The 24826-nt window shown below is 39.3% G+C and overlaps 1 long non-coding RNA gene across 1 annotated transcript; it reads left to right on the top strand.

The window, feature by feature from the left end:
* The first annotated feature begins 557 nt into the window (after nucleotides 1–557).
* On the top strand, nucleotides 558–24779 carry LOC113946291. Its single transcript, XR_003527382.1, has 3 exons — nucleotides 558–674; nucleotides 3447–3510; nucleotides 22503–24779. It is a non-coding gene; the product is annotated as an uncharacterized LOC113946291 (long non-coding RNA).
* Nucleotides 24780–24826: the final 47 nt, after the last annotated feature.

Here is a 24826-nt window from a genome sequence, read left to right as displayed (position 1 = left end):
TCCTTTTTCCTTTTTCCTTTTTCCTTTTTCCTTTTTCTTTTTTCTTTATTCTTTTTTCTTTTTTCTTTTTTCTTTATTCTTTTTCTTTTCCTTTTTCTTTTTTCTTGTTTCCTTTTTCCTTTTGTTTCCTTTTTCCTTTTTCCTTTTTCTCCTTTTTCCTTTTTTCCCCTTTTTTCTTTTTTCCTTTTTCCTTTTTTCCCTTTTTTTTCCTTTTTCCTTTTTTCTTTTTCCTTTTTTTCCTTTTTCCTTTTTTTCTTTTTTCTTTTTCCTTTTTTATGTTTTTTCTCCTTTTTCTCTTTTTTTCTGTTTTTTCTCTTTTTTTTTCTGTTGTTTTCTCCTTTTTTCCTGTTTTTTTCTCTTTTTTCTCCTTTTCTCTTTTTTTTCCCTCTCTTTCTGTCTTTTTTTCTCTTTTCTCTTTCCTCTTTCTCTCTTTTGCTTTTTTGCTTTCTTTTTTCCCCATTTTTTCTTTTTTTTCTTCCCCCCTTTTTTCCCCTTCTTTCCTCTTTTTCCCTTTCCCCCCCCTTTTCTTTCTCCTCTTTCCTTTTTCTTCCTTTTTTCTTTCTTTTTTCCTTTTTTTCTCTTTTTCCCTTTTTCCCCTTTCTCTCTCCCCTTTTTTTCCCTTTTTTCCCCTTTCCTTCCCTTCTTCCTGATCAGATAAACCACCAGGCCTGAAGGTATGAATAAATTACTCACATCCTCATAGCTCCTCAGGAAAATACACTTTTTTCCATTAAAAGTAACATTTCCTGAAAAACTTACTTCTATTGAACAGATAGCAACAGAACATTGGAAGATCTTAGCAGAGTTTTTTTAATACTGAGAAGTGCTAAAAAACCCTCGAACTATTTAAAATATCAATCTCTTCTGTACTTATTGCAGTCACAACTGCCTTGTGAGGAGAAGAGGAGGGGCAGGCACTGATCTTTTCTCTGTTGTGACCAGTGAGAGGACCTGAGGGAATGGCCTGAAGTTGTGTCAGGGAAGGTTTAGGGTGGATATCAGAGAAGAGTTCTTCACCCAGAGGGTGGTTGGGCAATGGATTAGCCTCCCAAAGGAAGTGGTCACAGCACGAAGCCTGACAGAGTTCAAGAAGTGTTTGGACAATACTGTCAGGTGTGTGGAGTGACTCTTGGGGATGGTCCTGTGCAGGGCTAAGGGTTGGACTTAATGATCCTTGTGGGTCCCTTCCAACTCAGCATGTTCTGTGAGAACTGTCCTTTAAAACTGTGATGAAAATTCCTCATGATTCTTCAAGAAATCATTCATTAAAAACTCCAAAACTTATGGCAGCTATACTGTCACACCACATATGAACACCTGTGTTATACCGTATCCAAACCTCCTGTTGAAAATAAGCCCAATAATGTAATGGCTTAAAATGCAAAATTTGAAAACAAGAATATGTGGGTTCATATCCTTACATTGAGCCAGTAAATACTATGGTTACATTAAATGGTACTGAATAACATCTCAATATACTAATAATATTATAGAAATTTTAAGAAGCATGTAGTGTATTTTCTAGCATCATTTATGGTAATTCTGGAGTGATGCCAGGGTGCAGTTCTGGATTCAATTTAATCTCTCTCCATGTGGAAGTGGCTGTGACTGAAACAAGAGCTCCTAGTTCTTCAGCAAAGAATTGTAACACACTTGTATAATTATAGAATCATAGAATGGCCTGGGCTGGAAGGCACTTTTTAAGATCATCTAGTTCCAAATCCCCTGTCGTGTGCAGGGACACCTTTCCTGAATGAGATGCAAAAGGGAACAGTTGTATTTGTTGACCTAGAAGTTCAGCAACAGGACAGAGTAGTTCCTCATAGTGCATCTCCATACAGCCTCAATTATTTCCCAATTTTATTTCAGGCTTTGAAATAGGTTTGAGGGGAGTAGTTGTCATGGTATTACTGAATATTTATGCAATATTCTTCTACTAGTCTTTAGAAAAATCTAAACCTTTCATCATCAGGAGGCGCAAAAGCTCCTGCTGTCCATTATAAAAATCCTATAACTTTCTATCTGTAGATAATGTCTGTTCATTACAGGAAAAAATGAGCAAATGAATTATACAGTGTAAAGACATTTTAGTTTTGTTGTTAATGAGGAACAGGGTGATCCAAAGGGTTCATTTCCATCACCGGTTTCAATTATCTTAAAAGAAAATCCTCACACACCCCATTAGCATAGTAAATAAATTATGGCATTATACAATAAAAAGGACAAGCAGTACAGTATGTATTATTCAGCTCTAAGCTTAATTTCTGGTTTCAGATATCTCAGTTTCAAACTTCTGTACTTTCAAATTAGCAAAAGGTCATCATGCATTCCCACTGTTATCAATGGGAGCCCTTCTATTTATATTTCAGAAGAAATAGGGTAGGTTTTCAATACTGTATTTTGTCTAGGGACTATCTTGAAAGTTTCTTTAGAAAGGTTGGTTTGAATCACAGAAATGTCAAAATGTCATGCTTTAAAAACCAGCAGCAGAGTAGTTTTAATTGTTATTATATTTATTTTTAAGAGCTGGCTAATTTTGAGAAAAATGCATTTCTAAAAGTGGCCATTAAAATTTTCAACAGGCACTCCATTTTCTTTCTGTCTGATTTTCACACTTATAAGAGTTATAGCATTTTTTTTCTCTTACATATGGCCATATAAGTGAACCCAGATGCCAATTATTCAAAAAATATACACTGAATTTTAAATGGAGGCCTCTTTTGTTGGGTATTGTATTTTCAACTCTGGTCTCTAGTTCAGGAGCAACTCTCAGACTTGTAGTCTTGAAAATGCATGTACTGACTTCAGGTCTTTGAAACCCACCAAATAGTTTTCAATAGCCTACTTATAATATTGCTTCTAATATTTTATTCTGCTTTTGTTTTTTACATCAAATGGCCCATATAATTTCCCAAAACTTAAACAAACAAAAAAAAAATTGTTCTGTAGTTCTCCACCAAAGTTTGTCAGTTTTGGTGACATCTCTCCTTTGTGCTGTAAGGAGTACCCTTTCCTTATTCCAGGGCCTAGTTATCTGACAAAATATTAAAGGCTGAAGATAAATAATATGGTAGGTAATTTGATATTTCTCTGAAGATTTTTTTTTTCTGGCACATGGAAATTGGTAAAAATAAATGGCTAACACTTTGCTGTGGGAGCCCAACACAGTGTACTTATACAGATAGATAGCAAAAAAGTATAGTAAAGTAGTGCAGCAAATTCAGTTATGTTTCTGGCAGCTATTTTTTTTTCTTTCCCATCAGAGGAGATTGCATAGGTTCAGAAGCCTTAAAGAAGCTCAATAGGAAAAGTATTGAAAATAAAACCAGACAGATGATAAATAATGAAAAATATATGTTCTTTATAAAAATAATTAGAAAAATAGCTGATAAAAATCTTGAGGTTTCTGTTCAAAGAGATGAAAGACATGTAAAATCATATTTCAGGTTCTCAGAAATGTGCCCAAGTCGTCTAGCAAAAAGGAGGAATTGAGTACTTAATATTAACAAGGTAAGATATCTTAAGAATGCTTTTACATGACAACTAGAGGAATTATAAATATTGGAGTGACTGAGATGTGTTTTATATTAGCTCATTTTCTCCACATAAGTAGTTTGAGTTTTTTAATATTCAATTGCATTTGTGCTTACATGTCTTTATGCACATTGGGGTTTTTTCCTCACTTTCGCTCATTTGGTCCATGCCCAGAAATTTTAAATTTACCCAGGATTGTTGTACACAGATGACACCATTTTTTTTCTACTGTTCTGGTTACTGACTTTAATGTCAAAACTCATACATAAGATTAACAAAACCATATAAAATACTGGTTTATTACACAGAAAGACTCTAAAAAGTACCAGAGGGTAACATTTCTCACTGCTTTTCCTCTATTGCTTTGTGAGGAAAACAAGGAACATGTTCATTGAAGAAATTCTGCAAAACACACCTGTGGACAATGTCCAGCAAAGGAACAAAAATTAGCAGCATTAATTATAGTGCTTAAGACCATGATAGTTTTCATCTTTTGTAATGTTTGCATTCAAAGCCAAGTGAGAACCCAAAAGCAATGTGTGCAGCAAGGCAAGCTTCAATAAGGGAGTTTGTTGCAGCAGCTGTACCTTCATGGTTTTGCATTACAAACCATTTAAAAGAGGAAAACATAAACTCGCATAAAATAAATTCAACAGCACGTCAAGTTTTTACATGAAGGACTAAAAAATCGAAGAAACATCCTGTCCTTTGCATCAGACTTTGTTTATATAGAAATATCTTGAGAAGATACACTTCAAAAAAAAGTGTATCTATACATATCAATCTATCTACCTATCTACCTCTGTGTGTAGATACATGTATGTATGTATCTTATACAACCAAAAATTTGTTTGCCTTTAGTGGGAATCAGTTGGGCTGTTTCTTAAGAGTAGCACAGCCCTTTAATGTAGGATTCTCCAATACTCACAGTGTAGTTGACTTTTCTATTCTTCACCCATGATCCTGAATGCCATCCTGTAGCAACAGCCTGATTTATCCTCTCAGAGGATACTGATGTGTTGCCAAGATATACATTAAGCTCACTGCAGAGACGAGGTATGAGGCTAGGACAGGGAAATCAGGCTCAGAATGCTTCAGTGAGAAAACTAAAGACCCCTGGGATCACAGACTGGAGAACTTCTGCAGTTTCTATATAGCCACAGGCATTAAGCAGGCTCAGCACTATGATTCATGTTACCTACCACAACTTGCCAAACAGTGAGACTTGGCTGCTGGTGGCAGCATGGGAAGTTCACGGCTAATCTTCCAAGGGGAAGAGAAGAAACAGATCGTGATTTTCCAGGTCAGTGAAGCTGTTCCTGTCATGTTCAGAGGGGGCTTATTTTGGCACTTGGCAAATCCAACAACAGAAAATGTCAAAAGCTACCTGGAAATATCCGTGACCAGAGGAAGAACCTGCTGCATGAAAGATCTCTACTCAGGACTGATATCACTTTCCAGGGGATTACCTATTCAGTTCAGTTATTTTCCCTCAGCCCTGTGACAGAACACAGGGGGGAAAAGTCACTGTAACACAGGGCAGTTTTATATCCAAATAAAAATATCTTTTGTCAGCCTTTCCTGGAAAATCTGGACTACACCAACAGAAATTAGAGGCACCTCAGAGTGCTTAAGAAAAATGTCCAATAGGGTTATAATTCAGCCACAGATGGCAGATGCCTATGCTTCAACTATCTGTGGATGGAGTGGACCCTCTAACAGAGCAAGAGCACATATAAAAAGATCAGAGCTGTCTAAAGAAGCTAAATGCATCAGGAATGACTGTGAATTTCAAGTGAGGACAAGATCCTAAGACAGCATCCTAAACCAACATCTGTTCTTGTCCCTCACTGCTTAATGTTTGAGGGAGTATTATCTCAGAATCATGTCTGGTTGCCATACCAGTTGACAACATGTTGTGCCAAACCCACTGCTAAGGATGAGTGGGAAACAGGAAAAGTGGCTAGCCTGTGTTTTGCTCCCACTCCTTAATGTTGTCTCAGAGTTTAGAGACTTTTTCTGGGGAGGAATGAATTTCATCTGGGGACAGACAAAAGTTGATGGAATGACTCACCCACCTGAAAGATCCCAAGGCCCACCATGAAAGCCTCCAAGCTGGTGAAATGTCTTTGTAAAAGATGCTGGCTGTATAGATATCTTCTGCTGCTGAAAGGCCCAACTGCCTTAAAAACCTCTGCTGGATGTCAGGTTTCCAGAGGTAGGACAACCATACCCCTTTTGTTCTTAAAGGATGCCCTTGTGTTTAGAAACCTCATGCGCTTCAATCTGACAATCACCCTGTCAACCTGCTGGGATTATGCAGAAGGCCATAGTCTTGGGTATGTCAAGTCCAAGAGAATGTCCCTCCAACTGCTGTTAATAGGGCTGTAGGTTCTCATGTTTAAGTTATACAAATTCCTTTTTTTTTCACATGTACCCAAGATCTAAGGGGTTCTTGATCTTTCATGACAACTGTCTAATCAAACATCCAATAATTTGGGATAGTCTGGCTGTTTAGCAAGTCCAGGTGGCACACAGCCTCCCTCCTGCTTCTGTTGACATCCATTGCAGCAGAAAATGGGAGAGAGGCGTGGCTGAGATTTTAAACATGGTAGCACAGCAAAGAGGTGAGGTCTTCAGCCTCAAACCATGATTGTGTAACAACCTTCCCAGAGGACTCCAGGTAGCCACAGGCTCCAGAGCCCTGGCTGTGCGTGGCATGATGCCTTGGGCACCATTCTCAGCTAGTGAGCCACAGTTCTGGTCTCCAAGCCGGGGATGAACAGAGTCACTAGCTGATGTCCTTGGCCTCATGCCTGCCAAGGCTTTTCCCTGCAGATCTACCCGCTGTGTCAAACAGCCTCCAAAGTAAGCCCCTTCTGCAGTTGGTACTGATGACTGCACTCCATCAAAAGTCAACTTGATTGGAGCTGTGGTTACTGTTACAACCCAAGCTCTTTCCTACAAGGCTTGTGCAAGATACTTAGGAGACTTCTACTAAAAAAAAAAAAAAAGAAAGAAAAAAGAAAGAGAGAGATGTCCCTGTCTTTGGGGGAATTTACTCCCATTTAAGAAGTCTTAGTGCTGGAAAAAATTTTTAAGTATTTCATCAGGATTATTTTGTGGCCTGTCAGAGTCCCTTTAAATGCTGTTGGTAGTTCTTCATTGCCCTTGCTGTCTGTCACCTCCAAAATACTTATCAGCAACTGCAGCTACCTATCAGCTGTTACAGAACCATCTGTGCAGCCTTTACTGGTGTATTTTTTTCTTCCAGATTACTACCATCCTTCCGGAAAGAGAGAGTGGGACAAAATGTTGCAGTGGTGCTACACAGTAGGGCAATTTATTGTCAGTGGCTACAGTATAAAAGAGACAGTTAAGAGTAGTGGCTGCTGACACCTCAGGCAGTCCACAGTCCCTAAGTCTGCAAAATTAGGATGGTAACAATTATTGTGGTATGTGACAGACAGATACCTAAATCCACGGTAACCTTCTCTCTCTGAATGTGAAATGTGATTTCTACAGGACCTCATTCAGTTTTGGAAAGGCCGAAACTTAGAATCAGGGACTATTTTATTTGTTTCCATTTTGGTGATTTCAGTATCATCTTGAACTTAGCTTGAAGACTGGAAATCTGTAACAAAAATCCAAATTGGAATGTAATTTTATGGGTCATATTGATCTGTAATTGCTCTCTCTTTTTCTACTTGCAAAGCGAAAGAAAACTTTACTTGTACTTGCATTCTTAGGTACAATTTTAAAGAACCTGATTACTTCTGTTAGCAGCTTATCTCATCATTAAAAAGGATGAAGAGACATTACAGGCTCTGAGTATCAAAATTCAAGAGCAGTCACACAGATTACTGATGATTTAAATCAGAAAGAACAGGGGAATTTTTTAGAAAATAGATGCAGAGTTTCAGGGAGAAAAGGATGCAACCCTGATGCTGGTTTGCAAGGTCAGCTAAAAATAACAACATTTTTTGTGGTCAAATGCATGTTTAGTTAATTAGATCATTTGATTCACAGAATATTACTTTGAATAAATACAGGGCTCCAGAGTTCTCCAAAGCTCATTCCCTTTTGTCCTCAGAGAAGTACCTACATGGTGTAATCCCAGAGAAGACAGCAGCTTTGCCTGGGTCTCTGGGGCATGGTGCTCGTCCCTTAGCACACATGAGTGCATGAAGTTCCTTACTGTCTGCCATACTGAGAAGCTGCTAATTCAGTTTTTCAGCATCTTCCAACCTTCTCTTTGATCTTTTAATCTTGAGAGTTCGAGGAGTTAATGTGTTCTCTTCGAGAGGTGATTATTATGTTAGTTAGTCATGCTCCAAAGCTTTATATGGATAAGACTGAAGCATTTAACAGTCAAAAGTTACAATGCCACCTCCTAGAATTATGTCAAAGTGACCCTGCAAATAAAATCTTCGCCGGGGGTTGCTCACCACAGAAAAAGCGATTCTCCCTCTGGCCACAGGGAGCCACACAGCCACCGCGATGAGCTCAGGGAAGAAAGCAAGGGAAAGGGCAAAATCCGTAGTCTGTAAACTCAGTGCCAGGTGAGTTTACGACAGGGGTTGCTCTCTCCTTGAGGTTACCCTACTAGTTACAACTGGGCTCCCATTACCCGTTTTCTCACCAGCACTTGCTGATGAGAAAACTGTTTTTAGCCAGGCACACAGAATGTATATGCAGCAAAATATTTGCACCTACTTGCACCCACACAGAGTAATTAGTGCAGACTGTCATCATGATTTCTAAGTTCCTTTTTGACTTCAATTTAAAGGTAACTCTGCAAGATGTAGAACGATCATTAATCTGTGAAGCCTTAAGCAACAACAGCAGTTGTTTGACCCCAGAGAATAATCCAGGTTTTGTGTAATCAACTCAAGCGTATGACTCTGAAACATTTAATTCTCTCAGTACCAGCAGCATTCTGATCGGTAACATAATAGATCAGAAGGCCTAATCATTATCTCCCCCTCCATACAACTAAGATAGTTCTGGCATTAATGTACAGGTCTGGTAGCACTCAGCTTCACTGTGCTTTCTAGACAAGACCATCATATTAAACTCTTTCAGTACCGTTACCATTTTTCTCAAGACCTCTACCTGGCTCACAGAGGCAGAACTTGTGCTGCACCTTCCCAGTGTCTCCTTCAATGTTTGTTGACCAAATCTCAGTTTGGTAAGCTTGGGGTTCCAAAAATCCTCCTGTAGATCTTCAAGTGAGAGAAGGAAACAAAACTTAGGCATACCAGCAACTTGATAGAGAGGCATCCAGGGAATAAGCGTCTAAGGTCCACTGAGGGATCAGTTTCCTTTGTTTTCAGCACATGCTTATCTTTTCCTTTCTCTAGACACTATATGTGCACTACAAAGGTAGAAACAAACTTCTTTGGGCGTTTTAATTCTAACTAGGCATCTAAATAGATATTCTTTCAATTATTCAGATAATTAACGCCCATAGATAGTCATGCAATCTCATTTATCAGAGTGTGCAAACACATGTCAAGATATTCCCTAAGGGTGCAAGTATTGAGACAGTTAGTTTGGACTAAAAGGTCTGCTGCACCGATTCTCACTGTGCTGGATTAGAGAAGGAGTGCTGATAATACCGTGGAGCTGCCTGGTGTCACATGCCCAGTTAATTGTTTACCCAGAAATCAAGCCTGCTAATGCTGAATTTCAGTCTGTTGTCTCATCTACTGATCTTTGCTACTCTCAAATCATAAGTATAGCTGCTTGGAGGTGCAGATTTGTTCTGTAAAACCAAATTACATTGGCTCAGTCCAAATGTAGCCTCAACTCCAAACATCCCCAGCTTCGTCTGAAAGTTGATACTTCCTAAATGCAAAGTTCCCTCTGTTTCATATATCTGGTGGAGATAAAGTGTATAGAGCAAGGACTGTTCCTTGGAGGACTTTAAAAACACTCTTTGACCAGATGATATTTGACATTTCCTTTGCCACTCTGCAAGGCTCCTCAGAAGGTTGAGCTACTCTCATTTCTGCCATGGAAGCAAAGCCACCATTTCACTTCCCTCAAGCTAAACAGTGTATGATGGGCAACAATTCAGAATTAATTTGACAGTAATGGAGTTGACAACTATTACTGTAAGGTATTTCTGCTATGAACATTATCATCCTGTCCTCATTTCACACACACCCCACATCCTCCCTTCAAGTTTTTGGTGTTACAAGGAATCTCTGAGCAGTGGATAACCCCACACATACAGTGCATACATGTATACACTGCTGTCTAGGCACAGCAGCAACCTGGGACTTGGATACTCCAGCTTGGAGACAGAAAATAGCCCCAGCAGCATGGGGCTACAAAGTGCATTCACACACAGGTCCACAGGAAGTGGCAATTCCTTCTAAACAGGAGTCAGGTGTAGAATCATAGACTAATTTTGGCTGGAATGGATTTTTGGAGACCTTGTGGTCAGACACCTTGCTCAAATCTTGGGATATCTAAGCAGTAATGCTTTTTATTTTCTTAACAGTTCTATTTCTGCTTAAAATGCCCAAAACAAACTGGTGGTAAAAAGATGCATTCTGTGTACATAGCTAGAAAAAGCAGTGAAGGTTAAATTTGAAATATGCACAATTCCTTTTCTTCTAACATAAATATCAATGCAGAATGAATGGCACTGAGACCAACATAATCAAAAAACCAGACATGACTGGCTACAGTCACCACACAGTATCAGAATGGATCTACAATGATTTGATGTATTAAAACACATACAGTAATTTAGGTCTTGCAACCTTGAGAATAAGGGCAAAGTCCTGAAATAATGAATGGCCCAGGGTGCAGAAAACTGAGCAGCAGTCTCTTTATACCACACTCAAAACACCTTCACTTCCCTTTGACTTCTCCTCCCCTTTTTAAAATGAAACGTGATTCAACCTTCCTTGTGTGAGCCTGGCTCCTGCCATGCCAGATATCCCTACCCAGCAGAGAACTGTATTCCACCCAGCCTTGTACACTTACCCACAGAAGGCACAGCATGGAGCTGCTTGAGGCTCACTGCCAGTGTCACAGGCACAGCCTCTCCTTGATCCCAACCTGCTGTACGTAATGAGTTTGTGCCCTTTCTGTGGAGAACCAAGCTAAAGACAGGTGCTGGAGCTGGCCACTGAAGGAACCCAAGCATGGCAAAAGTGCCAAGATCTGCAAGGACAAGCATTGCAAGCAAGGCAGAGCCAGGTAAAAGGGTTGGGGACAACAGGGTTTGGTCTGATCTGCTCCTAACTCATTGCCCTGATAGCTTCCTTTTAGCTCAGAAAACATTTCAGGGCTATTTATATTTTTACAAAAAAACATGGACAGGTTCCTATCCAGCTGATGAAAGAAATTTCCTTAGCTTTCAATGTCTTAGCAGCTGAATTTGTAAAATCAGAACTTAACGTTCTACCAAGGTCTGAACATGAAGTCTCAGCTCCATGCAAGTCAATAGGTGCCTCATCTCCAACTTCACTCTGAATAACTAGTGTAGGCTTATTTTAGTAACTAGCCCTGTATTACAGCAACTATAATAAAAAGGTGTCATGTAAAAAAATCAGTTTGAGTGTTATACTTGGAAAGATTCAGGAAACAAGATGATTCCAGGGGGCTTCTGTAAATGTAACTTCTACAGGAGTAACAGTCTTGGTCTAACCTAATAAGCAACACGTTTGCCAAGTTCAGGTAGCAATTATTTCAGTAGGCTCAACCAGAACACAGTCACCAAGCTCCAGTTATGAATAAGTCCTTCCTTTCCTTTAAACATGGACAACAGGAACATCAGTTATCCACATGCTGCTGTTACAAACAGGGAGGCTTGTTTTTACTCAAACCCTCCCTGCTGGTTTTCCTGTGTGGCCACAGGCCTCAGGCATAGAGGCTGTGTGTCACTTCTGTTTCTCTGGAATTAAATGAGCTCTGCTACCAGCTTCTCAGGACACAGGTAGTGATCAAGATTTTGATCTTTTGATGAGCTGCAGCATAGAAGAATGAGATGCTTTCATTGTTAATATTCTCATACATTTATCCTGTAATAATTTATTGCACGAGGCAAGAATTATTCCTGAAAGAAATGTAGAAGATAAATCCTCTTGAGCTGTTCCATAGATTCCTACAGATTTAAGCTTTTTAGCTCCTAAACTCTGCTCCCCGCCCATAACAGTAGTTCTGCTGCCTGTTCCCTGCAATGCCCACTGGGCAGGCACAGCACACATTGCAGCCATCCACCAGCTGACCAGGTTATATAAAATACCTGTATTCTGCCTACTTTTTTCTCATGGGGGTCACTTAAGATGGGAAGTCTGTCCTCCAGGCAGCTATCATTTTTTCAGTAAAAAAAACACTTAAGGTCACACTTGAGACTTCCACAAGATTTAAATATAGCTGAGGATGGCCAATAGGCCTGGAAGCTATGGGTCAGGGTAAGAACCGATGGATTAACCACAAAAATCTTCTCTCCTTGGGAAACTGGGGATGTTTCTCGCAACCCTAATGTGGGTTGGAAAATCAATATCAAGACTCCCAGACAATCTTCTGTTTTATGGCAATAAAATGCAATACAATAAGATAAAGGTGTTTTCATGTTTTAAAGATAATTTCCCTATGTTGTCATGATAGGGTTGAATCTTTTTTCATGTTCTAGATAGGGATTTAATAATCTTGTATCTTAATATAACCATTCTCAATTTTCAAACCTCTTGGTTTGGCAATAATTCAACATTCCTATAGCATATCTTATTGCAAATTGCTAATATAATGGAGTGGATAGAGACCATAATTTTATCTATAAATTTCACAAAGAAAAATGTCATATATCAATAAACTACATTTCTAATGCCTTGAAAATATAAAATATTGACCCTAATTCTAAAGCTGTCCTTTTTACAATTGAATCTAGCTTTTCAGTCTTAAGATGAGTATTTCATTAAGTCACAGGCTGACAAAAGAAGTGTAGGTAAAAATAGGAGAAGCCTGTTCTTTGGCCTGGCTAACTGCAGATAGTCCAAACAGTTATTTTAATACATCTTCCTTTCTAAGAGAATTATAGTGACATGCATTTGTGCTTACAACATTAGCACTGACAGGAAGGTCACAAGTAAGTTCAGTTTTTTTATCTGAGTGTGCTTTTACCTAAGCCAACAGCAACACTCAGGAAGGCCTACAGCTGTACATACACCAAAAGGGAGTAGTGCTACTGTGAAGTGCCAGAACAGTATGGATGTTATTCATCTCAATTAATTCAGTCAATGCAAAATGTCGTTTATGGAGGTTAAGTGCTAAGCTAGTGTGTCCAGTTGGATGTGGCCAAGGAACTCACCTCAGAAGCAAAGGAGCAAGGGTAAAATTTAAATGGATGTGATGTTAGACTTTTAATAGGAACTTTTGAGGATACTAACCCCAAAATTTCTTCTTTCTCTTACATTATTGTCTCTAGTAGAAATGGCCTTTCAATCACCTCCTTACATGCTAAACTTCCTCATAGGTGCAGCACACCTGCTGCACCTTGTTGTTTGCTTTGCTGCCATATAGTGTGTAAAAAAAAAAAATCTAAAAATGGATTCTTAACTTTCTATAGATCATTGAAACTACATGAATATGACTCAGGCAAGACTGTGTGAAGTGACAGTGTCTTTTTTTTTATTAAGTCTAGTAAAATACATTTCTTTTCCCAAGAGACCTTTCCTAATGTCTTCAGTGGAAAAACATATCATACAATTATGTGACTCCTAATTTACAAGGATTGTCTCTGAATTCTTCTGCTTAAGATGTGCTGGCCTGCACTGCTCCAAACTGTCAGCTTTAACTCAGTATCTTCAGTAATGGCATGACCACTTGCTCTGTGCTTCTCAGTGGGACAGATTACTGACTTCTGCACAGTCCCTGTGATATCAATCAATCCTTTCTCCTGTTGGCTCACACAGACAGCTTAGTCAGCTCCAGTGAAAGGTTTCAATTTTAAAATGAAATATTCAGATGAAGATTGCTGCTTTAGCTGTCTGTGAAAAATAGCAATGTCCTCTAATATTCATTGTTTGAATAGTAGTGGTGTACTGGAGTGACAATGAAAGTAAGATAAATTGTAATTTTGAGTGAAAATAAGGTATCTGTGTCTAGAGGATATGAGGACACAGTTCATGGTTGCATGGGACATACAAGAAGAAAAGAGGAAGCCCAGAAGATATACCACAAGGTGCAGAACTCCAGTTTAAACCTCATTTGAAATGGAGGTGTTGGTCCTCTGTTTCTGAGGCAAAAGTCATATTGGTCACATCCAGCAGGAAACACTGACCCCATTACCTAACCTCTGTAGTTGCACTGTAGACAGAATCACAGAATCTGGTGTTTGTTTGATCCCTCCACGAGCTAATTCAGCATATTGTGCTAGCAGAAAATTGCTGGTTTTGGTTTGGGTGGCCATAAGGATTTTGTCACTGTTATTAAGCACAGAACACAAAAGCACGGGGAGGCAAAGTCACTTGGTAGGCCAGAGGGGCACGGCTTTAAAGTCTTTGCCAAAGCCAGTCCAGTGGACTGACCACAAGACCTCATGTGTTGTTTAAAGTATTGAAATGGCTCCCAACATTTCAGTGTCAAAATCAATAGCACTCTGATGAATTGGGACATTAATTTTCTTTTTCTCCCTCCTTTTCACATTTTTAATCTCTTTCTCTCTGCTGGAATACTAAGTATGTTTTGAGGTTTCAGACAAATTTGGAACAATTTAGTTTTTTATTTTAATTAGTAGACATCAGAGGACCTGGCCCCTTTTATAATAACCAGAAGGGTTGAATAATTGAGGTCTCAGTAGTCAAGGTCAAAATATGTAGCTTAATCTAACAGATATCTAATACAAACTCTATACACCACTGATGTCTATGATGTTAAACTACAAAATCTTTAGAACCCAAAGATCCATTTTTTCTCTATGAAGAAATTAAACAAGACAGACTTTTTAAAATGAAAATTATTGCCTGACATTGCATGTAGTAGCAGTGCATCTGCTCATGTTTAGGTCTGTTCACATTAGCAATAATACTTAGGATAAAGCTGCTTCTGTCTTTAATACAGGATCTGTTATGTCACGGGAGGTTCAATGTCTGCAGCACAAGCACAATTACATAACCATGCATCACCCACAGTATCTATTAGTGTACATTAGTCAGCAAGGACGAGAGGTATATGTTCAGAGGGATCAATGTTCCTGTTAACACATTGCATCAGAGATGTGAACAGACACCCCCATGAAAATGGATCCAAGGAGCAGGTGGCCTGGTTTCTTAAGGCATTGTTCTCATTCTTCCTAAAAGTAAGAATGAGATCATCTATGTTTGATTATGCTAGTTTGTTTCAAAGCTTGATACAGTTTGTCAGAGCAGGCTATTTCACCATAATAAAAACTCTTAACTCGGGGTGCTTCTTCTGCAGCAATGGATTTAGGAGAGAAAAGGGAGAAATTGCTCTACACACAGAGCTACACAGCAGCATCAGTTCATGGGACTGCTTACAACACTACAACTAGTGCATCTGGAGACTTAAGAGGAACACTGGAAGCTAAATAAGTGTGCTTGCACATGCACGAGCCAGTTTAACTAAACCACTGCAAGCTTGTACATAAGTAGATAAGGTCTTTTCCAACCTTACTGATCCTATGATTATTTCTACAAAGCTGCTTCCTAACTCTAACATTCAAATTACCTGCTTTAGTCAAGTAATTATTTTTCTTCAGATTTTCAGAGAGAACAAACTAGAAATAAGGTACTTATATTAGAAAAGAATAAAAGGCAGAAAGATACAAATTGTGATGCAAATACTATGGGTCTGGTAACAAGGAACGGTTCAGAAGAGGGCAGGGTGGGGTATTTAATTCTTCTGAATGGCCAATCAACCCCCCTTAAGGCAAATACTGAGTACTCATCCCATAACTTCATCTTCAGTGAAGAGCTCACCAGACCTTTGTCCTGAAGTGTATTTTTGTTTCATTGAACTTTTCTTCTACTCTCCTAGCTCTATTTGGAAACTCCTCAGAGCAGTGCAGTGAGATATAAAGAGCACTATTAGTCTGCTCCCTGCTGCTTTGGTTCTTGGCCTGATGTGTATACACAGACTGAAATCAGGGCCTCTTCAAATCAATATGCCACACTCTGAATGGAATGTCTGAAAGCAAACTGCCAATCTACAGTTTTTAATGTAGTGGTCACCACTGGCAGAGAAACTGAGAGGTGCAGTAGTAGGCTCTGCACCTGCCACAGATAAATCAGATAAGGAAAGTGAATTAAGAGCTCAGTGCTCCCCATCCATTGGGGAAGCTGGGGGGAGCCAGTACTGCAGAGAGGAGAGGCACTGTTATGAATGGGCAGCTTCAGAGGCTGCTTGTCACAGACTGCACACAGCACCAGGAGCTGATTGCAGATTGTGTTTTAAACACTGCCCAGTGATGTAGAGGTGACTTGGTTTGAGAGATTGTGCTTGAGCAGTACTCTTCCCCAGGGCATCTCACCCAAGCGAGGCGATCAGCTGGCCCAGCTTCAGCCTTGGGCATTTACTTGGAAATTCACTCCCTCCCCGATACATCTTTTGTTGAAAAAAAGCCATTATACAACAGAAAACAGGAATTAAACCTCAACACATTTGCTAGTCCTAACATTTGCTCTATACAAAACTAACACTTCTTCTAGTACCTGAATGACTTACAATAAAACCATAAGAATTAATGTTTTATAAAGCTGGAAGAACAGACTTTCCAGTACAGTGCAAAAATGCAACGCATCTCTCACATCATGTTTACTCTTCACTTTAAGCAGCTGTAAATGCCATTCTTCTTTTTCATTTTGCCACACATGCACTTATAGCCTTTTCTTTCCACTTTTATGTAAATGTTAAAGCAAATTGCAATCTCTAAATAGCTTTCTAAGTCTTTCTGGTAGGTCTGTGACATGACCTTGAAGCACCTTTCCACCTCTTTACTTTCTGTGTTTTACCAGTGCAGTCCTGAGATAAGCAAGGGAGCTTTCTCCTCATGCGAGGCTTAAGTGTGAGCCATTACTCAGCTAAAAATCCAGAGGGAATGCTGTCAGCAGAGCTCTTCCCCAGCTCTAGGACAACATGTGGGCAATGAGAAAGTAAGGCTGATAAGAGAGCAGCATCTCTCTGGCTATTTAGCTGAAACATTTATTGTAAAATCTCTCAGTCACTGAGAGCAGCAGCTCATGATCCTGCAGCTACTGGTCTGAGGAATTCCTTTTTGGAACAGGCCAGCACAGCACAGCAAGCGGTACCGATGCTAAACCAATGCCCCAGAAGCCCAGGCCTAAATCGTAAATGTGGCTGATAGTCAGTTTAACAAATCTACCAGAGAGCAGGTGAATGTAATATAATTAGTAACCTGCTACATCACCAGAGAAAACTAATGCCAGCAACCAGTTTGAAAGATCTTATATAACAAACAAGTCAGGTCCAAAAATCTCAGCACAGATGTAATAATCCTCTTATTTATATATCTCCTTTTGGAGGGGATGAAGTACTCGTAACATTTCGGTACTGGAAACTTCCCCTGCTGATGCAAGTTGGAAGAAAGATACTCAGTGTCCTGAAGAATTGAGGTAGCTGAGCCTCTGCCAAACCACAACAGGCCAGGTAATACTGTCAGGCTGCACTATTCACACAGAGGTGGTGCTGAGCAATCCAGATGCAGCTGGTGGCTACAAGATGCTTTTTAAGAAATGTTCTCCAACCTTGAAATGAAAATTAGAGAGAAATAGCAAGTTTCTGTCTAGCTGTGGCAGATAATTTCCGGAAGGATTTTGCATTTGGGACGTCTTTAGCAGAGATTTATCATCTTAAGGAAACAGTGGGCTTTGCCCAAAGTCAAGACAGGATGGCCTGTGCAATTATGTTTGCGACAACTCTTTGGACTACAAAGAATAAACAATAGCCAGTGAGCAGCCTAAAGCCTTATGCACAGCTGAAACCATAATTTTATCCTTTACATTAAACTTCAGTTTTCCCACATGCTCTTAAACTTCTTGTTTTCAACCTAAAACAGGACCCTGGGCATGAAATAGCAATCCAAAAGTTAAATCACCCAGTTTTTAGTACCATGGGGATTTACTTGACTGAAACCAGCACAATCTGAATCACACCCAAGTTAACTTCTGCTGACATTAATGTCACATTCTCAGCTAAAATTAATCACCAGAAAATATTTTGTCCACACCAATGTTTGTATTGCAAACAATGCAACCAGCTCATGTAGCATAGTGGGGTGCACTTCATTATCTTTTCACCTCCCTGGAAAATGTACTGGAATACAGGCACCCACCAGAGTGTGCCAGTTTTTTGAATCACCTATCCAAGGAGATGGTGCCCTCATGAGATCCAGTCATCCTAAAAATATATGTGACTTTGCTCAGGTAGGGATAAAAACCGATGAAAAGTGTGAAAAGTGGAAAAATTTATAAAGGTTTGTAAGGACAGGAGAAACAGTCACACTTTAATTTTCTGAACCCAATCCTGGAGACTTTCAAAGGCAGGTATTAAGATGACAAACTGTAGATGCTGGGCCTACCCACTTAACCTAATGTGGGTTGCAAGTTCCAGGCTAGGCTGTAGTTATGGAGAGATCCCAGGTGGAAGAAACAAGCTGACTTTCTATCCCCATCCCTTTCTGAATGTGATTTAATGATCCTTTATAAGCTATGTGTCCCCTTTCCCATCTCTCAGGATGTAAAAAGTTGTTTTGACTTTCCCACTGATTTGCTTTTGTCTGCCTCCAGTTTTTCAGCAATGCAAATATCTTCCTGGCAAAGAGGAGATACCATCTTTGATGTTTGATTTAATTACCAGCTGTCAGCACACAAGGCAGGAAAGAGAGTAAGCAAATCTCAGTGCAGAGACTTTCCATACAGAGAACATTTATTTTACATAAGCATGTAAGTCAACTCCCACTCCTCATGGAAACACCTGCCCAAGGCTTCTGCAAGTACCCCAGTGCTTGGTCATTAATTTAGCCCTAAGAACATCATCACAGGACCAGGCCTGGAGGAACTGACACTCAGCTTCATCTTCAAGGTATATACTGACAGCAGTGATCTAAGAACGTAGGTTCCCATTTCAAAGAAACATGGGGTGGGTTTGTTTTCATTTTCCTTTTTTAAAAAATTGAAATACCCTGTTCTTTCTAGGAAGGGAATCTATGTGCTATCTTGTATCCTGATTCTGAAAGACTGAGGTGTTCAATAAAGTATTTTGGATTAACAACATTTAGTCCCTTCACGAAGGCACAATGCTTTAAAATTATTTAAGAATTAATTTTTAATTATTTTTATACAAATCATAATTAAAAATCAATGCAAGCCCAATCATGACAGGACACATTACAAAACCCAAAACAGATTCTCAGTTGTAGCTTATTTAGTTGTCAGGTTTATGCAAAGGAGCCTTATTGCTGGAGTTTGTTCTGGTTCACCTTCAGCCTGTAGCCTGTGAAACTGCTACCTGGTGGTGCTGCCTTGGGGCATTCTCTAATCCAGTGCCACAGACAGTAAGGACAACTAACTGACCAGCTTACAGGCAGGGCATCTCACTCCTTACAACCACAAAATGTCTCCAAAGAATCCCTGATGAAGTTAAAACATTAAGCTTAAACCCCATTTGTCAGATTGTAACATAGAGAAAGACTGATTTGTTTAAAAGTTGCAGTTTTCTACAGCTCCTTTTTGCTGTTACTTTTTTTTTCTTTTAACAGTTTTTGCCCTCTTAACCTTCAAGAGCAGAAGATGCAGCAATTAGAACTAAGTAGAATTAACCAGTAGCAAAATGTATTTTCTTTCCCTTCTGACTTGCAAACATTGAAGTGTTAAAAAAATAAAGAATAAAAAATCTTATCATACTAATTTCCTAGGTAGGTGCCACACTTGTACATTACCTTGTCACTGTAACACATACTTTCAATACCAAGTAAGGGTTATTGCCAAAACCTGGAGACTTCCATGCAGTGCTGTAAGTAAAGAACTTTTTGTTCCTGCAGTTTTGATAATTTAGCTACAGCTCTGGCCTGTCTTACTGTGCAGCTTATTCCAGGTTCATCTTCTGAGCTTACAAAATACCACATAAAAATAGATTATTGTTCTATCTAAATTTCCATAATCCTTGTGCTCATCAAAAATAAAGTCATGTAACTGTTCTTAGTCAGGATTGTACTAATTAGTACAACTGGCACTTCTGACCTTGTGATATCTACCTTTAATACACTCAGGTTGGCTGTGCTGCCTGCATTACCATACACAGCATATACAACACCTCTTTACAAAACAAAGTGCTAGAGAGAGAGATGCAAACCAGAAAATAAAGGTCAGGGGTCTTTTGCATGGTTGTATGGAGTTTCTCCATATCCTAAATCTTTGGCTTGACTGAATATTTTGTATTTATTTTCATATAACCAATATATATATATAACATATAACAAGGGCCACAAATAAAAATCAGAGGGCAACTTTTTATAGATCCTTTAGGGAGACAGAGCTGTTCCCCAAAGAGCTCTTGACCAGTGGCTCTGGTTCAGGTTAGCAGCACGTTGGTTTCTACAACAGTTCCTTGAATCTCAGAGATTTCAGGGAGATACCAGCAGAAGCTTATAAAACTTAACCTGAATGTTAGATCAAGGAAGCAATTTCCCTGTTCTCTCTCTTTACCTTATGGAACAGCTTTATCTGTTTAGTCTTCTTCACTACGCAATAAATCTAAACGAGTGCATTTTTTGTGCAGGAAATTGAAAATTACTGGCAGACTTTTTTATTTTTTTTTTGCTGTAGCTGCTAACATATTTATTGTTTGATTTATATGTGTCACTGGAGTCAGGAAATCACTAATCCATTAATAAATCTAATCCTCTCACCATCAAGCTGTATGGATAAGTATTTAAATAAATTATACTGATAGGGCACTCAGTTCTCTGAATGTTAAAATAAAAATCAGAAGGAACTTAACTATGCAGGTGATGGATCTAGCAGAACAAGATCAGCAATTTAAATAGTTCAGAGAAATACTCAGTCATGGTAGACTGACAGAGGTATATAAAACGAGAAAAGGTCAGGAAAAAAAGCTACATCAGGGTTTGGTTTTTTTTTAAAACCTCTCATAACACAACAGAGAACAACCAACCAATACGAAACCAGAACATTTATAAAGAATGAAGCTTTTTCTGAAAGGAAATGGACTTTTGACAGAGCTTCTAAGTGGCCTGCAGGACTCATTAACCTCCCAAAGCTCAAAAATCATCAGGTCAACAAAAAAAAACCCAAATCCTGACACTGAGGAGGCAAAGTAAAAGCAAAACAAAACAGGGAATAAAAATTTTGGTTGACCAGAATATAAGGCAACTTCTAACGGAAGGGTTAGGAGGAAAATTCCTATATACAGCAAGGTTATTCAAGGCTTGTCCACTCCAGGGATCCTTACACTTTTCCCTGAGGCACTTGTCCTGGCTATTCTGGGTATGAGGATAATGGCTGAGACATATCTGGGGCCTGATTCTCTATGCAGCTCCATTCATCTCTGTTTACATAATAAAGAAAGGCATTTTAATAGTTACTTCAAAGATGAAAATTAGGAAGTATTCTGAAAAATTAGCATTGTATTTATTGCTATTTCTTGCAAAATCAGGGTTTGTAAGCCTAGAGCGCAAAACAGAAACACTGCATTGAAACAGTAAAAGCATAAATGAGGAACTTGCATCTAGCTACTAATAAAATTAAAAGTTTCATAGACTTTTGGGCCAAAGCCCATCAATTATTTAGTCGTGTTACCTGCATAATGTAGGTCACAACCTCCCACTGTAATTAGGCTAAATAGTATCTACTTCTATTTCAGCTCTGTAATAAAATATTTAAGACATCAGTTCTGATTTCAAGAGTTGAGGAATGGAGAACCAAACACATGCCCAAGCTGGGGTTTTCCCTCCCTTCCTCATCCTGAGCTTGGCTTTATTCTGCACTGAACTGCTGCATATTTAGTAATTTTTTCCCAACTGGATTCCATGACACCTGCTGAGTACACCTGATCTGTACAGAACATAATGGTATTTTACTTAACTCTTGGATAAACTAAGCAGACTAGACTCTCTTCTTTCACTTAACTAAATTTTTTCAGATTTCCTTTGTAGCTGTAACTGGCTCAGTTTGGGATCTTTTAGAGTTTGTGTTGGTACAGCTTCACTTTGTGTGTGTGTTGATCTTGATCTAGATCCTTCTCTCAGCACAACAGAGAGACTTGTGTCAGGTATTATAGGCAACCTTAGGTAACTGCCCTCAAATGCATGTCCTTCTGTCCACTTAGCAAATACTTAGTTGCCTGCAGAACACACTGATGTTCTGAACCTTTAGGTAGCAGCTGCAGTGCAAACACAAAACATCAAACCCCATCTTATCAGTGTTACTGTAGGGGAATTGCTGGAGTAGGAAAACCCATCAGCTACAATCTTAAGTGACAATGGAGTCAGTACTGAATATTGGAATAAACAGAAGTGGGAGAAAATTTATTTGACAGAAACTAATCCAGCACTAGTTAAGCAGCATTATTTCAGCAAATATTACTGCAGGCTTGTGGGCAATTAACAGAGCTTAGTTTTAAGACTCTACTAAATATTAAATACTATTTATATCTATTTTTGTTGTTAGTTTTGGCTTAGAACCTTCCTCAAAAAACAATCCCACCCTAGTTATAGGATACAAGGTTCAGCTCTGGAGGCTCTTAAAATTGTGCTTGTCAGGCGAGGTCCTCTAAGTCACTGGCTGTGGTGTAACAGCAGAGCATTGCATATAAAATGTTCCACTACTTTTGCCAGCTGCAAGAGACTATTTAGTCAGAGCAGTGGCAAAAAACCCCAAACACCAACCCAAAACCAAACCCAAGCCATCAGTTCTGTTCTACGGATTTTAAGTTTGCCATTTTCAATGCAGGAAAATTACCGTCTCGTCCAGTGGAGGGAGTTTTCTTTCTTTTCCTGGATGCACATCCTGTGCACTTGAAGACAGAGGTGCAGAAGGACAGCCCCTACCTATTAGTTCTGGGTTTCTTCCCTTCAAATACTTGCTGATGAGCAAGACACCGTGTGTAAGCCTAAGAGAAACACAGAGATAGTGGAACACAAGAACAACAACAAAAGCATCTTTGGTGTTTCTAAAAGTGTGGAGGGAGAAGAAAATTCACCCTGGGGGAAAGCACTGGCAGGTGTGGGTTTCACAGCACCACTGTACCTGTCACCTCCTCCTCACGAGAGATGTGTGCAAGACAAAGGGAACAGCCTTGCTGAGGGGAAGTGAGGGTGAGACAGAAATTAATCAGCAGGAGTGTTTAACACCATTGCATCTGAATCTGAAGTTTTGGCTTCTAGCATCTTGTGTGATGGTGTCTGCTCCTTGAGTGGATAAAAACCACTTAAGATTGTGGGGCAAAGGGGAAAAAAAGAAGGTCCAGAGTGTAGCAAGCCAACGAGTTAGAGAGCCATCGCTCAGAGCTGGGAGTGTGCAGTTCCACCAAAGGAAACAGCTGGAAGGAGCAGTGAGCAGCCAGCCACCCCTCAGAGGTGAAGAAAACCTTGCTAAGAGACTGAGTAGTGTTTTATTTCAGCTCAAAGCCAGCCAGCTATGCCGAGCCTGGAAACAACAAGACTCTTGGGAGAGAAACATTGGTTTAGAAATTCTTCTCTTCCATCTTGCCTAGCCATTTTGAGTCTATATTCAAAATACGGTCTCACTAATGCGCAGAGGGAAATCCTACTAATGTCTGTTCCTACTTGGTCTATTTACTTAAAGGGTTAAATCTGCCCTTTTATTTATTTCTATGTCAGTGTCTTCTGGGATAATTTCTCTTCCTGGGAGACATCTATTCCTTGTGGCCAGATGAACCTTCCTTTTGATCAGTATCAAACACACACTTTACTAAGTGATTTAGGCCACTCAGCAACTTGTCCTCATTAATAACAAATTGGTGGATCAAAATAATTGTATTTTATTTCATGTCATTTATGAAAATATTGTACATTGTTGAACAGATCTGCAGAACTAGTCCACTGCAAATGAAAAACTTCCTCTCCAAAAGTAATTTAGTATAAATTGACCTTTTAGTTTTTCCCCTTCAGATTCTCAAGTGAGATTACAAAACCCTCAACTATACTCTGTTATGCAATAATCAATTCTGCCATACAATAATCAGCCACATTTGCCATCTCATCAAGTTTAGTCTTGTAGTTTTGTTTAGCAAAGCCAGAGTTGCTTTTTCCCAAAGCCATGAGGTTAGCTTATTATTTACTCACTGCATAGACCTAGAGTTTGATCTTATTGATCCCTGTCACAACATCCACTTTTTTGGAACTTTCCCAGTTTTCCAAGGTAAACTTAAAAATCATGTCATCACCATTCAGGGAGCTCCTTACCACTTTAGTGCTCATAAATCCACTATCTGTTCTTGTCAGACTTATTACTTGCACAATAATGTCATTTACAACAAACTTTATGATTTATTTTTAAGCAAAAATATCAGTAGCCTTTATAGAGCTGCACTAGATGCTACCACTGCTGCTCTGAAATTCCTGATGTATCACTTCTCCAAACTCATCGAGAAGTCTTAGGCAAACCAACTGGCTAACTTGGTACAAAACTAGATTGACATTAGAAAGGACAACCAAACCAAGAGACTTCTTCCTTATTCTACACAGAACCTAAAGATATATGGGAAGTTTAAGTACTAACAGATTCAAGACATATAAAGATATTAACAGGAAAGCCTTTTTTTACAGGAGATACCTTTTCTTTACTTTTGAGATCAAAGTAACTGCTGCATGTAACCATGTCTGACCATCTCAGGTGCCCATTTTTATCCACACTTTGGACTCGTGGCACACAGTGAGCCCCACTCTTCTGTTCTGCCCCTTACTCTGCAACTTCTTTCAAAAGGAGCCTCCCCTTTACAATCACCTAGAAAGTTACGCACTCTCCACACCTCTATTTTAGAGTATATCCAAAGCTCACAGCAGCCCTCAGGGAGGAAAGGGGAGAAGAAGGGGGAAAAACACCTGGAACTGGAACTCAACTGCAGCAATTCCCCCATGCCCTAAGCTTACCCGTAGCAAGCCTTTCAGTACCTTTCTCAGGGTGAATTCAGTATCTTTCACGGGATGAATGTCTTTTGCTAAACCAAGACGAAATTGTTCTTTGTAAACCAGAGTAAGCACGACCTTTTTTATTTGTTGTCTCAGCTGAAATTAGTGATATTTATAAATGAA

This window comes from Corapipo altera, unplaced genomic scaffold (genome assembly GCF_003945725.1).
Source record: "Corapipo altera isolate COAL_440 unplaced genomic scaffold, ASM394572v1 48b, whole genome shotgun sequence".
NCBI lineage: Eukaryota > Metazoa > Chordata > Aves > Passeriformes > Pipridae > Corapipo > Corapipo altera.
This window is presented reverse-complemented; position numbering and strand designations above follow the sequence as displayed.